Source organism: Pteropus medius, unplaced genomic scaffold (assembly GCF_902729225.1).
Source record: "Pteropus medius unplaced genomic scaffold, Ma_sr-lr_union100, whole genome shotgun sequence".
Classification (NCBI taxonomy): domain Eukaryota; kingdom Metazoa; phylum Chordata; class Mammalia; order Chiroptera; family Pteropodidae; genus Pteropus; species Pteropus medius.
In genome coordinates, this window is record NW_024354500.1 from 3,491,388 (window position 1) to 3,510,317 (window position 18,930).

General features: G+C 31.5%; 1 pseudogene; it reads left to right on the forward strand.

The window, feature by feature from the left end:
• The window catches only part of LOC120595028 (RNA-binding protein EWS-like), a 136,457-nt pseudogene that overhangs the window by 114,827 nt on the left and 2,700 nt on the right, over window positions 1-18,930 (forward strand).

Sequence of the window (18,930 nt, forward strand, 5' to 3'; positions counted from 1 at the left end):
GACCTTATAATTTTATTTTGCAAAATGGGGCATTTTTGAGAGTGAGAAGAAGAAGAATGAATATATTCTGTCAAGATATGGTTGTACATTTTTCCCTTCATTTAAAATACAGGAAAATGGCATATATTAAATGAAAGGAAAAATGTACAATCATTAAGGCTGGTTTCATTACCATATAATAAAAATAAAGTTAATAAACAAGTACCTAAGAGCAAGCTATATTTTATATATACTGAAAAAAGAAGTACACTGATGAAAAACACAAGATTATTTCATGGGGAGTTGGCTATCCAAACGCTGGTTAAAGTTTACCAGAATATTCCAATACACCAGCTATCACTAAAATACTGATTGTTAGGAAATGTGGTAAATCTTTTGAGGCTGCCTAAGAGAGGTTACAACTAGAAACAGAGAAAAACATATTGTTTTCCCATATGACAGAGTACCTCAGAATGAACCCCAGAGGAGCATTTATAGCAAAGCTTCAGCTTGTTCTCTTTTACTAACAGGCACACAGCTGAGCTTTGTATAACTAAGTCCTTTTATTTAAAATTATAGCTATTTTTAACTTGTGTAAAATAAGAATATAAATGAGAGTTAAAAGTAATATCCTTGATTTGAACACAGTGAAAGTAAATGATGTTTATGAATTCATAGTGTACTAAAGATTTCAAAATGTATAAGAAGTAATGGAACCTAAGAGTTTTTTGGAGATGTTAAAATAATCAATAAGGTATATTAGAGATGCTCTTGAATAATATTTTGTGTATTTTAAATCTTTTCCCTTTAACTAGACTTCATAAATATCTAAAACTTCATTATTTTTATAGTTTCAGACTAATTATTAGAATTATTGATCCAGTTGTCAATTGTCCAGTATGATTATATCTGTCTAGTCAAAGGATGTAAGTGAATGATTACAGAGAGTTGAAGTCTAAAGAATAGAGTTCCAGAATCATAACTTTTACTATCAGTATTACCTTCTACAGTCAATTAAAATATAGACATACAAGTACCATTGTTAGCATGCTTAATGTCCACACTGATAACAAGGCTGAGTTAAGGAGAGTTGGGCCTGCTTAGTACTTGGATGGGAGACCACCTAGGAAGACCAGGTGCAGTAGGTGTTAAAAAATAAAAAAAATTTAAAAAAAGGATTGTAAGCTGACAAGGTCTTTGCAATCTCTGAAGTCAACCAAGGGTTGCCTTGCTTAAAAGATATATATTAAAAAAAAAAAAATGCTAATGCCTCAGCATCAAAGTTCACTGATTTCTTGACTCTTATGTCCTTTACAATCACTGCATTTCAGCAATGCCTGACACAGCCACTATGAATGTTGACCTTAGTGGGAAATGTTCCTTTGAAATCTTAAATTCCACTGCCAATCCCCTATAATCTCTTGTCCTTTTAGAATTTTCAATTTTATACACTCTTGCACTTGCACTTTGAACTCATTAATACCCTCAGTCCCTTGACTAGTCGTCCTTGACCCACTGCATGACACCTTTATTTATGTTTCTCTTCCGAATGAAGTTTCTTTGGTGCATTATCATAGGTTTCTTTTTTTCCCCACGGTCACATGTTTTTGTCAAACCTTCAACCAAATCTCAACTTTGGATCAACCCTACCATTTCCACTCATGTTCTTTGCTTCTACAGTAGATGTTATGGTAAAAATAGTAATGTCTCTCAATCTGGATCATAAATATCACTGAGAGAACATTTCACATATTAAATCCTTTTGCCAATTTTCCAATGACTACATCAAAATCTTATTTTTCTACTTAAGCCCACTGATTTATCATATGCACTTGCTCAGGAATAAATTTTTTCGGTTTTACAAACGCATAATTTCTTTTGAGCATTTTTTTGAGGTTGATGCCAAAATCATAACGATTCCCTCTTCTTTGGCATGGCTCCTTCCGTTTCCACGCGTGAAACCTAAATGTGCCAACTCTTTCTGAGGACCAGCAGAAGACATCTGGCCTAAACTGGGTCAATCTAACTCTATCTTCTGGGAATTTGGAATTGGGATAGCAACTGAATCTATACAGATATTTAAAATTAAAGCAAGTGGACTCAGAAACTATATTCTCTTATGTGGACTAAGGAATAGTAAAAGCTGATTTGCAATCCAGCAAGTATAGTGGGCCCTCCATATCCATAGATTTTGCATGTGTGGATTGAACCAATCATGGGTCAAAAATATTCAAATTAAAAAAAAAAAAACCTACAATGGTTGTGTCTGTACTGAACATGCACACACTTTTTTTCTAGTTATTATTCCCTAAACAATACAGTATAATAACTATTTACATAGTATAAGGTATTATAAGTAATCTAAAAATTATTTAAAGCATGTGGAAGATTGTGCAAAGGTTATATACAAATACTATGTCATTTTACATAAAAAACTTGAGCATCTGTGGATTTTGGTATCCACAAAGGGTCCTGGAACCAATCACCCACAGATACCAATGGAAGAATCTGTAGAAATGAAGGAAGATAGAAATTAAAAAGTAAGTTTGTATTTGATACTTTTCTAGTCTTTGGTCTTGTGCTTGATAAGGCTAGGCTGCACTTCTGCCAATGGTCTCCTGGCTTGTTTTCTTAGAAATAGCCCCTTAATTTATCTAAGCTAGCTAAAATTGGTTTCTATCATGTGTAAATAAAAGTTCTTCTTAAAATTTCATTAATGTAATTATTTTAATTTTTCAGCTTTATTGAGATATAATTGACAAAATTGTAATTGTAAGATATTTAAAGTGCACAACATAATTATATCCTATATGTATACACTGTAAAAGGATTTCTCCCATCAGGTAAATAAATGTTCTTAAGACACATATGCCTCTCACCTTTGAATATGTGCCATTTGGAGGGCATTAACAAGTTCCATTATAGATATTTAGGTTACTTTCACATTTTACTTTTATTAATTAATGATGCTCCTCTCATGTCAAGTATTTAGGTGGATGGGTGAGTCAATTAATATGAACATTTTAATTTTAATAAATACCATGAAATTGTTTCCAAAATGCAATTCCAATGTACATTCTCATCAAGACCATTTGAAAGTATCTTTCTTTATACCCTACCAAGGAGAAAAACAGTTCATTTAACTTTATTTTCCAATATGTTGGAATAAAATGGTATCTCCTTATTATTGCATTCATTTATGTGATTACATATTCATTGCATAAGTGAATATAATGACAAGTAGATATCATTTTACCCATTGTTTCTCTTTAGCTGGTTTTTAGGATCATTTTACAAGTTAAAGTGGTTAAATTTGTATTATATAGTTTTTCTATTTTATAGTCTTTTACAACTATTATATAATTAATAATTTTTCTATTTTAATTTGTATATAAGCTTTTATGGGTATGAGGCTTTTCATTTATGCTTAGGAGACCTCTCCCTTTCCAGAATAATAAAGGCATTTTTTTTTTCCAATAGTTACCTAGATTATCTCCCATTTAACTATATATATGTTATTTTAAATAAATGGTGTGATTAAAGGATCATTTTTAACAATGTATTTCCAAGTTATCCCAAAGCAATTTTTAAATTGGATTGCCCTTTCCTCATTGATTTGAAATGCCATTGCTATCATGGATTAAATACTGTATAAACTGGAATTTTTTTCTTGATCTTATTTTGTTCTCTTCTGATCTTGGGTCAGTACCTCGTCTTAATTATTACAGAATTTATGTGTGCCTTGGTATTTGGTAGTACAAACTCCTTTATTTTTTCTTATTTCTTCAAATTTTTCTTGATCCTATTGATTATTTCATTTAAAAAGAATCTTAGTGGTGTTTTAATTAGGACTCAATTATATTTATATATTTTGAGATTATGCTCTTTAGTATATAAAGATTCTGAATATGTACATCATTTGGTTTATTTTTATTATTAGGGAGAACCCATTTTTATACCTAAAAACTTAAATAAATTTAAAATTTATTTTGTGAGATTTTATATAGGCATACTAACTCTCTATTCATATTCTATTATTAACAGTAACTCTACCTTCTTTATGAATGAGTATCTGTAGATTTTTCTTTTCTAACAGAATGATTGCCTTTTATCTGGCAAGTTTTTATCTCCATTTATATTTATTATTGATACATTTAATTCCATCCATGATATTTTATATGAATGTGCTTCTAGAGTGGTTTCATATTTGTTTTTGCCAAGAATTCCAGTGATATTACTAGTCCTAAGATATTTTGGGGGGAAGTAGCTTTTTCTTAAGACAGTTTCCTAAACTTAAGTATTATAAATTCTGAACTCACATGTTTATAAGGTAAAATGAATTCTCAAAAAAATCTCCTCCCCTCTCCCACCTCCTGGTAATAAGGCAGAGACAAACATAAGTACTAATTGTTTGGTACATAAAGACAGACCTTGCTCTTTGTACCTTTCTATGGAAATTGCAATTCTTTCAGGGTGTAGCTTTCTGTATGAGGTCTCAATTCTAACTCACACATCATTTTGCACAAAGGCTTTGCTCCTTGACTCCCTGTGGGAATTATATCTTTTCAATCCCCAAATTGCTGAGACAAGCACCTTTGCATTCCCCAAGCAACTATAAATTATCACTCTGTTTTTTGACACATGAATATTTCTCTCTCTTTTCAGTAAGCTCAGCTATGTTTTATGTTATACAGCAAGAAGAATTTAGATTGTCATGGCCTGTCATTTCTAGAATTCAAGGATTTTTTTGTTTTTACTTTAAAACATTTTAATGTTATAAAGTATATAATAAATGACACAAATTATTTCCTGAATGAATGAAACTATCTAAACTTTTTTTCCTATCTGCAATCTGAATCTCTCATTACTTCCATTGAATTATAAATTCCTTGATTCTGCAGTATAATATAACTGATCAAAAACTAGACTTGCGAGTAGAGAAATGTATGATGTGACTTTTTTTTTTTTTAGAATTTTAATTAGAGCACTTTTTAAGTCACAATAAAAATTTAATAAACAGCATGGCCAAAATTACCATTTGCTTTTCACTTTAGAGGTGCACCGATATTTCATTCTACTACTACTACTACTAGAAAAGCCACACTTTATGGACTAGAAACTTGCTCAGAAATCTGAAAAGTTAGTGATATCCATTGTTAAAAAAGTCTCAGAAGATGTGCTTTCTTCAGCAATATTCATACTTAGCGGAAATTTGTCACTTTTTATATTGTGAAATTTAAATGCCAAAGGATAAAAACTTTAACCTACTTCTTAATCCTTAAAACTGCCCAAAGAGGGTGGGGGGAGCTTTTTAAACTAGGCTGTAATAATTTTCACTTACTCCTGCAATAGAACACAGATTAGACAGAAAAAAATCCCTTTCAACTTTTGAGCACAATTTTAAAGTGAAAGTTTTATTCTGAATTTGAAATTTGCCAAGGTCTGTGGCTGAGTTTCAGATACCCACTTCCCTTCTTGGCAGTAGATAATTTGGAAATCAGAAGTCTGCACACTTGAGATATTTCCAGGCTTGGAGTGTCAAAAAGACAAGATGGCATATGGTGAAGTAAAAGGGATTTCTCACATTCGGCAACACATTTCGACTTCCAAAACACAAAAATAAATAAGTACTTTTTCAAATTCATAAAAGAAATAATGAGAATTTTGCCCAAATATTATAGACATATCAAAGTTAAGCAGCAAGATGTTTGAGTCTGTCACTTCCTGCTAGCTTTCCACCAAATGGATAAGTTCAAATTTCAGAATTGTCATATTAACTTTGGCATAAAAAATGCTTTCTTCTTTGGCAAAGATGACAGTATTCCCCCTGAAAGAAAAATTATAGTCTAATTAAAGTATACAATTTGATGTTTTTATACCAACGTTTTCTTGGGGAGTTTCTTCAATACTCCACTTGCTAATTTTAAGTTCAACGGATCAGAGTATGAAGAGAATTGGCTTGGTGGAGACAAGGTCTATGAAGATGGCTTATTTTGTTGTCTCTTTACCTGCTCAGTTCTTTATTCTGACTATCTGGTTGTTATAAAGACAGAAGTTGGCATATTCTAGAGTCTTCCTACTATTATTCTTTTATTTATTGGTCTAGGAGCATGTTTGTATATGTTATCACATCAAGTGCTGTAGAAGAGACAAGTAGTTTCAAATTAAATCAATCATTTGGTTACTACTTTCTGATAAACTACTAGCAGAAGAAATGAAATAAAAAAAATTCACTAAAGAGTGTAATATCAAGCATGCTTACAGATTTCCATGATTTAAGTCATTATTATAGATTCTTAATTGTTTCATTAGTGTGAGTACTTAAAAACTACTTTCTTCTTAATCGCAGAATAATTTATTTGACAATAGCACTGGGCTGATTAGGGAGGATTATGCGGAGAATTCCTGCAACTTTTTCAAGAAAGTTTTTTGAAATTGCCTATATGTGTTTTTGTTCATTATTTAGATTTATACAAGGGATATATATCTCTGTGTGACAGCTTCTTTAGAATATGTGTGCAAGGCTAAACACATTTGGAAAACGGCATAAAGTTATCAAAGAAAGTAGCATATTGTAAAAACTCATTTCATAAAGCTGTTTTCCAAACTGTCAGATTATAGAAATCATTTGTATGTGGATAGAGTAGAATTTTCCACATTTATTTTAAAGTAATAAGAAATAAAATAAACTTTTCAAACATCTCACTTTTCTAAGCTATAAAATATATAATTTGAGTCACAAAATGACTCCTGTTATTTATCCACTAATATTTTAGATTCTGAAGTGTTTCTAGATTTTATTAAATACAAAAATCTATTTACCAACTCCAAATTTATATTTGAGGAGGAAATAAGGCAGAACACATGTGTAGGTCTAGATAATAAAGCATTAGTCATTTAGTTTATGTGGACTTCACTTTTTTCATACACAGAAATTATTTATATTGCTATCATAAGTTAAATTATATATAGGAGACTCCCTTAGCTAAGAGAAGTGTGGTATCAAAGTAAGATACTTGCTAACACAAGTTATAAATTATTTTAGAATTGATATGGTATGTATATTAGATAATTTTATTTAAAGGAGTCACTCCAAGTCACCATCTCCCTTAGTGTCATCATAGAAAAAATATGTCTGACATCATAATTTGGACTATCAACTAGAAATAGAGAAAATCAAATTTACATTAGTATGTGTAACATTAAGAGTTACCAAATATTCAGTACTAGTCTCAAGGCTTACTGTGCCCCTCCTATGATGATTTTTATGCCTGGCTTTGTTTAGGTTTCACAAGTAACAGACCAGATAAATAATATGCTTCACTTTTACAATCACATTACAAGTTATCAATAGACTTCCTCACAAGAAGCCACTCTTCCCTGATAATATCTTGCAAAACAGACTGAGGTGTTTGAAAAGTCACTCACCTCTGTGAATGCTTGAGAAGTCACAGTTTCAAAGTAAATACCTTTGTTTAAAACTCAGGGGTTTGTACCATGAAAATTTCTGAGTTCTCCCATGGAGTGAGGTATTAGTATTTCAGCAAAAAAGAGATATACATGAAAGCAAAAGCCTAAGTCCTTCAGAGGATAGCTTTGATCATATCTATATCATGAATTGACTTAATATTAATGTAAAATTGAGAGCAATTATTCAAAGTAAAAATGAATATAAACTGTTTTAAATACATAATGTTTAAAACTCAAAAATTATGTGTAATGTTTTCCCAATTTCTTCTTAGAAATGTAAGAATAGTTAACCATGCACTTCTAATATATCTGCATATATATATATATATATATATATATATATATATATATATATATACACACACACATGTCATTAAGTACTATTTGTAAGTAAGGATTTCAATTTAATTTCATAGCTTTACCGAAATCAATTCATAAAAAAAATTGTTAATTTTTAAAAATCTTTTAGTAAAAAACATCTTGTGATGATATTCTCGTAGGGGAATCTTAGTTTGCATATATGATTATAACCCTTAGATAACTCCTTAAAAATGGAATTCCTGGTTTAAAGAACATGTACAGTTTTCAGGATCTCCCTAGATTCACTCTCTAGTTAATCTCATCCTTCTTATGGGTTAAATTACCGTATACCGAAGAGTCTTGACTGTGAAGCTCTAATCCGGGCTACTCTCCTAAAATCAAAAGTTATAAGTCTAACTAAATAATGTCTCCAACAATAGCATATGAAACTCAAAATATCTAAGAAAGAAAAAAAAATCCTTTGGATTCCACTTCACAAAAATCGTTCTCCAAGTTTTATTCTCATTTCAATTGGTGGCACCTCTGTTCTTTCGGTTGCTGAGTAAAATAACTTGAGTCATTTTAGGATGCTCATATTTCCTGAAAATGTATATCCATTCCACTAGCATATCCCACTGATCTTTCTATGAAATGTGCCCCACACCTACTTCTTAACACTTGTGCCACTGTAACTATATATTTTTTAGCACCATCGTGTCTTACATGAATTATTTTATCCTTTCCCTCTTACATTATCCACAACTAGAAGGATATTGTTAAAATCTAAGTCATTGTCATATCTCTCCTGTTCAAAATATACTAAAGACTGTCCATTTATCTCACTCACTAAAAGTCTTTACCATATCTTATAAGGCCTACTTGATCTGGCTATTTCATCTTTCTGATCTGTCTTTCTTTCCTGTTTTTTTTTTTTTCACATTTGCCACTTGTTTTACTTCAAACATGTCAAACATGCTCCTTCCCCAGGCACTTTTTAAACACTATTCCATCTATATGGATTGCTCTTCCCCCACAAAGCAATGCAGCTCCTTTCCTCGCTTCTTTCAGGTCTTTGCTTATGCAACACTTATCTGAGATGCCCACCACCTGAGTGACCATCATGTGTAACAAGGCACTCTATACCTTAACATTTTTTTACTTTGTTCAGATTTTACTTTTTGTTATAGCCCTTATTACCACCTAAACCACTAGACATTGTAAAAATCGTTGTGTACTTTTTCTACCCTAAATACAATGTTATTTGCTGAGGGCATATGTTTTCTTACTTATGTTCTCACCTATTTCACCACATTTAGGACATTTCTTGGCATATGAAAGGTGATCTTTAAATATTAATTAAATTAATAAATGAATGGAGAGTTTTGATGCACATTAGCAAGAAGCTTTCTGCATGTTTAAATCAGTTAACATTATCACCAACAATGTTTAAAGGTGCCCTTTCAGTTGTGCTTTAACCAACATTTAGAAATGTAGCTCTCCACTCCAAAACTCACATTCATTCTTATTCCCATTCATTCTCTCTCTCTCCAACCCCCCCCTACACTCCCCCTCTCCTTCTCTTTTTCTTTCTATCCAGGGTTAATATGAATAGGCAAAAGAATAATGTAAGATAGCTTATGGCACTTTCTTTGTGAGTAGAGTACTCTGGATAAGTGGGGCCTTGGGTAGTTAGAAAGTTGCAAAGGATCGAAAGAGGAGAAGACAAAAGGGTACAGAGACAAGATGCAAAAAGAAAAAGTTAGGCAATAGTGCACAATAAGAAAATAGATTTAGGGAAGCTGTTTTAGCCAAGAACTGAGATGGACACTGGATTTTCACATTTCCCAAATTACTGATTACATTTTTGTATTTTTTTCTGACTGTGCTCTGAGAACCAGTACACCAAAAGGAAAAAGTTTTCACTATATATGTCTGGTTGTAGAGAAAGCAGAAGACCACAAAAAATACACCATGATTATGTCTTGTTGGTGAGATAATGGATTATGGCTTTAAATGAATTATCTCATTCAATTCTCAAAAGAAGTTTTTGAATTAACTTCTATTAATAGCATGTAAATATCTTGCTCTAGGTCCCAAAGCTAGAGACTAAACTTTTAAGTTCTAAGTTTTTCTAAAATCAAAACACATTTATTTTAAGACTAAAAATGTTCTCTCCCTTTCTTCCTCCCTCTCCCTCTCTTTCTTTCTCCTCCACCTTCCATCAATCTACCTATTTCTCTACCTAACCATTCGTCCGTCCGTTTGTCCATCCATCTATCCAGCCAGCCAGCCAGCCATCCAGCCAGCCATCCATATATATCAAAACTGAGTAATTCATAGACTAATGGCAAGAGTGTATAATAAACCAAGAACTATAATTACTCTAATTCTGAGCACTTGAGCTTCATTTAAATAAAATATTATTTGGTTATAGTGGATACTGTGATTGATACCCAATATTTATTCCCCCTTACATGATTAGCCTAAATAATGATAGCCTAAATCTATTATCTTTACCAGTGATTGGTTCCCAGTTTGAAAGGCTTTAATTTGGGCCATTAAGAAACCAAGGAAATTTCTTCAGGATTTTTGTAAAAATAAGCAAGTAGATCCCATTCCTACTCAATGAAAACAAGGAAGGACCCTTCCCTTTCTACTGCTAAAAACTAACATTGGGTAAAGCCAACGCTTGCCTGGCAAAGAAATATTTTATATATACATATATATTTTACATATATATGTAAAAATATACTTTACGCATACACAAATATATATACACATATGTGTATATATGTGTGTGTGTGTGTGTGTGTGTGTATATATATGGAGAGAGAGAGGGTGAATACACAAGAGTACTTAGAATTGGCATTTTAAAAAATTACTAAAAAGAATTAGTGCTTATTATTGAAGCTTAAACATAGTAAATGATGATTACGATGATTCACTGGGTTAGAGGGTAGCCTCGATGCCCACTCAGAATGCTTAATTGAGAGGGGCATGAATGCTTATAAAAGCAACCTTTAACTGAGAACAAAAATCATTACAAACTTCAACCTTTACAGTTGAGTTTTAAACTAGAAGTGTTTGGATGATTATTGGGTTAAACTGGGACATTATTATTGGCAAGATTTTATTACTGGCAAATTTCCCACTGCACTGCTTTTGAGATTCAATAAAACAGTGCTAGTAGCAGCTAATACAACAAATTGAAATAAATATCTCATATTACACATAACTGAGTTGTGACTACTCACATTTGTGACACTTCAAATACAAACATTATTCATATTTCTAATAAATATATATACCCTCAATAAATTATCAGTTGATTTCCATACATCTAGAATTACTATTGGTTGCTGAACAAATTTATATTAAAGGATCACAACCTTAATAAAAGTTTAGGGGAAAAGTTACATAGTATTGCATTTATAATGTATAAATTCCTGCTATTAATTATTGAATAATTTTTAATCAAAGGAGGAATTATTTTAAGTAATTTACCTGCCACAACAATGAACAACCATACACAAAAAAATAGATCTACATGGTCTTTAATTATTGTTTCATTCTTTAACAGGATATCAAGCAAAAAATAAAGTTTTGTTTGGCATACGTGGGTTAATGGATCTTGTCTATTGCCTGATCTCATATATTTCCCTCACAAAGTCTTTGTTCTAAAAAAAAAAAAATTGCAAAAATTTAGTTTCTTTTGTGTAAGTTTATTGTCATTTTTTTTTCTTTTCTTCTTTTCTTATCACATCTTCTTATAAACTTTTTCTTCTTTCTAGGCTGACAGGATAACATTCATCTATGCCTCTATAGCATCCTGTGCCTGCCATTATAATAGATTTTATCATGCTGCACAGTACTGCTGTAATTGTTCATCACTCCCTTGATGACAGAATTATTTTTAACTCTTCCTCCCTAATATCTACCACAGGGCCTAGCATATGGAATACAATAAATATTTTTGAATAAATGTATATACGAATTAACAAAATGAGTGGGACACTAGTAATTTCTCTGTGTATCAATAGAAAACTTAAGGTATAACTTTAATTTTGGTTCCATATATTTTGTTATTATTAAATAAGCTTGAAAAATATTATGTAAGCCAATTTCCTAAACACAATTAACCCTATACATAAACAATTACAGCGCCAATTACATTTCCCAAAGTTTATATTAAAACTATATTTCACAAAAACATTATGTCGCTGTACAAAAATAGAGCAGATATGATTCTCTAATTCCATGATTAAAGATGGGAAAAAATATATCTTTTCATAGTTATTCAAACACATAGCTGAGAAATTCATGTGGAAAAGCAGACATCTAAAATGCAATATATAAGCAAAACTGCTATATATATTAAGAAATCAATCATTATTTACTTAAACAAACAAAATGTATTTGGTAGCTCCCAGGATAGAAGGAAGAGTTAAAGAATCAGGCTTGTGGACAGTAACCATAGATATTAAAAGCTAAAATACTTGCATTACTTTAGACATTGCCATGGATATAGTTCAATCCAAATTACCTCTGGTCTGCACTCATGATTAACATTCTTGGGAAAGAGAATTTGACTAGTCTGATTCTGAAGTTAGGTGACATGTGGTTTTATGATTGGCAAACCAGAATCACATGGCATATTGTGTGTGTTTGAGGGTGAGGGGGAATAATTTCCCCAAAGGTCACAGATTAGACCAAAAAACAAAAATGACACCAAAACCAAAAACAGATGCCCCACCATAGTTATTTAAGCACTCATACTTCATACATGTCTCAAATATTTTTTTTAAATATAGTAACAAAAAAAGAAAGTAAATGGTATAAATAGACAATAAACTGTTGATTGACATTTAATAGGTAGACTGTAGATTGAAAATTTCTGCTCATTTTTTTTTCAATTAAAATTAGATCATCTCAGGAAAGTTAACTCTCTTTATGATAGTCCATAAGAAGGATAAGGAAAATAAAGTCATTATTATCTATTTTAACACACAGAATTTGCTATTATATGAGATTGGTCAAATAAATGTTTGAGAAAAGAAGAAATATTGAAACAACAAAGTAGTAATAACTGGGAGGAGAAATTACCCATCTAGTTGGAGAAATAAGGAGATGAGAGAATCCAGAATCTTAGAAGGAGGAGGCCCTCCTAGACACAGATCAGTGTCTAGTCTGCCTAGAAGCAGCTTCCATCTGGCTGTGAGAATCAACTGAAACTGGTTCTTCGAGAACAGGATGAGTCAGGGGACTGCAATAAACAGCTACAAGAGTAAAAGGAACATCCCTGTGCTGGGAAGGCCGACAAGCAAAAAACAAGAGAAAGTCTCTTATCCTCTTTTCCTATCACATATTCTCTCTCATATGTCTCTCCTGATAACTGAAAATTGAAACTCAACTTAAAATAGGTATAGAAGAATGAGAGATAAAGGAATTGAAGTGGGGACAATAGTTTCATAACCAGTACGAATAGCATTACATTTTATGAAACATATTTTTTCTACATTAGCCATTATTTTTATTGACATTTTAATTTGACATTATTAATTGTTGTTTTATGTAATACTCACAGTATATAGAAAACGTCAGTAAAGTTTATGAAAACTTAAATTCTGTTTTGGTTAAAAAGTTATCTAGAAAATTCCTAACTTTTGATTAGGTAACAATTTTATAATAAATTCATGTTTTTTTTGGCTTTAGTAAATGAAGCCAACATTGTAAATTTTGTTGACATTGTTTTCTTTCATTAAGGTAGAGGATAATATCCAAAATTGCCATGCCAGATATAGCCCATTAGTCACAAGAAAAAACTAGCAGTGTGCAGAATGGATCAGCCCAAATTCATCATGACCACTAAAACAACACAGAGAAAATATTCTGTTAGTGATGTTTCAGCAGCTTGATCATTGTGAGTGAAGGAAGACTTGTTAATGAATAAAGGCAGTTCTCAAATTCACATATTTCAAATTAATAGCGATCAGTCAACTACATGTATGATATTGACTTGGTACACATATTTCCATGAGTAGGCTGAAAACATCCAAATAAAACTGAATCACACTTATGATAAATTTGAGGGAGATTCCTAATTTAAATCACAGTAAATACTTTATCTTCCTGATGCGTACAGCCATGCAGCTTTAAATCAAAATAACCAAATGTAAAATAGTTACAAATAATACCTAAGCAGTTATGGAGGGAAAACAATCAAACAGCAACAGCAACAACAAAAACCCTAAGCTGAGTAAAATGCGAAAGCATTGAACAGGAAATCTTGTCCTTTGACTCATTATATAACGGATTTTCTAAAGTAAGCTGGTACATTTTCTGAAGTCAATTATAAAAAAGCATTCCAATAATACATGGAACAATGGCAGCATTGCCAGAATACAGATATAGAACTCATAACTCAATTGAAAAATAATAACAACAACAACAAAAACTAAAACATAGGCAATGGGGCTAAACAGATATTTTCCTAAGAAGACATACTAATGTCCAACACATGCATAAAAAGGTGCTCCATATCACTAATTATCAGGGAAATGCAAATCAAAATTACAATGAACTATCACCTCATGCTTTTCATACCTGTTAGGAAGTCTATTATCATAAAGACAAGATATAAACAAATGCTGGCAACAATGTTGAGAAAAGCAAACCCCATACACTGTTGGTAGAAATGTAAACTGGTACAGCTATTATGAAAAACTATATGGAGATTCCTCAAGAAATTTAAAATAGAACTACCACATGATCCAAAGGAAACAAAACCCTTATCTAGAAGAGATCCCTGTACACTCGTGTTTATTGTAGCACTATTCACAATAGCAAAGTATGGAATAAACTAAGTGTCCTTTGAAAAATTAATGCATAATGTACATACATACATACACACAAAGATATACACACACAATGGAATATTATTCAGCTTAAAAAAAAAGAAATCCTGCAATTTGTAACAACATGGATGAAACTGGAGGGCATTATGCTATGTCAAATCCACTTATATGTGGAATCTAAATACACATATTCTTAATGCAATCATTTCACTAGAGTAGATCAATTTCAAAGTATGTTTTATTTAGTTAAAAATTACAGTGTTTCAAATATAGTCCTGTGCTGATTGTAAAAATCCTTTTAAATTCTTCAAAGTCTTTGATATAAGATAAAAGCGATACTCTAGAGATCATATTTATCTCATGTCTGCTTTGGGAATGAGGTGAAGCATAATTAATTAAATGGGTGATGCCTTTGTTATTATAAAACAAAATTTAACAGTTGTGGTTTAGCAGGAATGTACTTCCTAAATTTTGTTTTTAAACTCTATTCAGCAAAATAGATATTTAAATTTGTCCACCATTGAGGAAAATCTTTGAGGGTTTTATACTGAGAAGCAAAATAAATGGTGAACATTCAAAAGATGAAACATCAAATTGAAAAATCAAGTTGTATTTCCTCAACAATAATAATAATTTTTTACTGTGGGATTTTTTTCCAGCTGGCTGGAAGAGCAATTCCATGGATTGTTTGCTTTTAATGGGACCATTGTGATATCCTTTTAATAGTATTACTTAGTAATAGTTAGTATTTATACATTAACTAAATATTATCTTTTTAAAATTTTTATGAGGAGCATAAATTTGGACATGACCTCAGCTCATGATATAATTCTGTGATATTTAATCCTCACACCCACTCTTCCCTGAAAGTACTAGCTTAAGTGTCTTCTGTAGCATGAAAGATGGAGATTTTCTAATCATCTTTTCATTTATTGAGCAATTTTTCTAAGAGCTATATTTTGTGCAGAAGCTCAATTATAGTATGTAAGCTCTAATTTGTTCCAAGGCTCTGCTTTTCGTCCCTAATACATTAAAGACCTCATCCCAACCACCAAATCTGCATTAGACACACTTTGATTATAGTTTCTGATGGATGGCATTTGCTCTTCCTTGATGTATTTACTATATTGTTACTCACTGGTTTAATTTTCTTGTGTTTTTCTTTTTTTAATTCCGATAAGTACTTACTTTTTCATTATTTTAGCTGACAGTTAAATTTGACATTATTGGTAGTAGAAATTGGAGTTTTGCATTCTTACCAGCCCGGTCCACTAGACCCTGAATATTGAAGGCACATATTAAATGGCAGTTGCTGTTGCTAATGAAATGAAAACTCCCAAAGATAAGAGAAAGCTCTGTTTATCTCAAAGACCCAGAACAACCAACACTTTGCTTGCTAATATTTATATGTGCTCCTGGATATTTTGCTACTGTGAAGGAAGAAAAAAAAAAAACAACTCAAGACTGTACTAATTTGCTACTTAGAAAACAAATAGTTCTACAGTTTCATCTAATAGCCATTAAATTAAACACATTATTTTGTTACCAAAAATTCTATCAAGGGTGATATACTGCATTTTGTGATAGGCAAAAAATATAACATTGAATTCATGAAGTTAAAATCATATCAAGGAAATAGACCCAAGCATGCTAACTATAGTACCACCCAGAAGAATAAGCAAATTTAAGTACAAAGCTAAAACTATCAATCTGAGTGGGTAGTAGTCAAAAGTTCTTTGGGAATAGGCAATATTTGTCAATTGTCTATGTAATGAAATTTCTAAGCCTTTTTGTGACCCTAAGATTTTTGTATCTTCTTAGTTTTCCTTTTTATAGTAATCACAGGAAATGAGGAAAGTAAAACTTAGAAATAATTCCTTAGAAATTAATGGGTTTGGAAAGTTGGCTGGTTAAGAATGCAAGACAGTTAATGAGAATAGTTAACATTTTGTTGAGTGTTTATTATAGGACAGGCTGTTCCCTAAAAATATTTTTGAATTACCAATACATTTTAAATAAGCAATCTATTTCCTGTGCCATGCTTTGGAATACATGAAATTGTGTTTTTCCTACTCATAGATACAGATACATCTTTCAATGTATTTAATTATCATAAATATTAATACCACAGTATTTAAGCATAGAAATTTTCATTGAGTTTCATTGTGATTTATTAGTTAAAGGTCCCTAGATATAGAGGGGATACACTTTAACTTTCTCTTAACATGTGGGGATGCTAAAAGCAATGGAGAATTTAAAATATAAAATATTGATAGAAATAAAGATTTGAAAATATCTAATCCAAATAAAATTTCAACCTCGTTTGAACTCAATCGTTGAAATATAAAGCAGGTCATGTGTATATTAAGTTGCACAGTGTTTGGCTAATAGCCACAAAATAGTCTAGTGTTACACTAACACAATTGGCATGTGCTTAGAACTCTGATACAATGAATAAAACATTCTGCTTGGGTTCAAAAAAAGTACATGCTTATTTAACTTACCGCCATGAAAATTTTTATTTTGTTTTATTTTACTTTTTAACTAAGTTAAATATTTTCATTAAGTGAGCAAGCCCCAGAGAAGAAAAAGGAAAATTTAATGGTGCTTAGTTGTTGTCTTTGTCTTTTTTGTATCCCCTTGGTTGTGAGTCAACTGACTAAGCTATGTAGATTTCTTAATCAGTCCAAAGGGGATATAATATTTCCAATGTTGTTGATAAGCTTTCTCATAAAGGAGTGTATTATAGTCACTTGGCAAAAGAATCAGTCTGAACTTTAAATACTATTTTCATATGTTAAGAATAGCGATCACCATGGTAATCTAAAAAGAAAATTCATCCAAGAGTCAGAAAACCTAGATACTAGGGTTAGGATTAATACTTAACCTCATTGACCAAAGATTTTCTTATCATTTACTTATAATATGAATTCAATCATCTAATCTTTATGATTTTTAAAGATTGATGTTTATTGGTTTTACAAATGCACCACTGGGAAAATATTAGTATTGTTTTGGGAGCATAGGCAATGGATTCACCCTGACCTTAATGTTTTTTTTTTCCCCTTGTTATTCCACTTTTAGCTAGTGATACACATTTAAGACATTCAGGCTATTGGAGGAAAAAATCAGTGTCATGAAACATGGTAATCAGTTCGATCTTGACTGAATATCCTGCTATAGTCAATTGAGCTTTCATTCAGAAATTGTTGAATGTAATTTTTAAATTTTTCCTTAAAAGGTATCTATCCTTTAGATTTAATATCTCCAAAAATAAGCAAAATTAGTAAATATATTTTATCTAGTTGTATCTAGCTGCACCAGTAGATGCAAAGGAATTCTCTTTGAGTAGAAACTACACAATTTGGGTCATATGAACATGTAAAAGGCCTTCCTCATCTTGCCACTCTCAATATTTACCCACTCCTTCAACTCATGACCTCCTTCATCTCTCTGTGAATAGAATGAGACAATCATGGCTTTTCAGCAGAGGGAGACTTGAGAAATTATCTAGTCCAACTTTCTAATTTTGTGGCAGAGTATAGAGAGCCTTGGGTTGTAAGTCAAAAGAACTGCATAATAATTCTATGTCATGGCTCCACCTATTTCCAGCTTGGCAATACTGGGACATCTACTCTTTCCAAATATGTTCCCTCCCGTATAGAATGGGATTAATATATTTCTATTTCACTGGCCATTTTACCAAAGTGGGTAAGGAATATAAAGTTACTGTCATCAGCTAACTTTTATGTTTTCTTCCTTAAAATTCTATAGCCTTAGTTCTCAACTATTATGTTGTTACAAAGGGCCAGAATTCCTGAGGAAGTTGAAGGGGTGGAGTTACATTTAGAAAAGGAAAATGTATATAAACATGCAGCCTGTCTTTCCTTTATACCAGCTAATGTGAGTCACCATTACTGGTGTGGTCTGTTATGCTATGACTGACATCCAATGACATGCCCTTTGGAAAGTAGCTGGCACATATTGCTCTAAACACTGATTCTCATTTCTTTAAGGCCCTTGCAAATAGGCCACAGATTAATTTCAAACACAATTCCTTATTTAGTTCTTATAGTCTTTCATTCTATAGCCTTTCATTTTATAAAAGATTAAGGCTACTACTTCCTAGTAAACAATGAGCACAAATTTTAGTACTCAAAATTAAAATTAGTATATTATTAGAGCTTCTGAAGTTTCCAATTCTGTGGAAATTCTACCTGCCAAGTAGCACTATGCAATGTTGTGAACTGAACTGTGCTTTGAAATTCCAAGTTTTTAAGAAGAAAAAAACCTTTCAAAGTATATCATTAGTGCGATCTTAAATAGG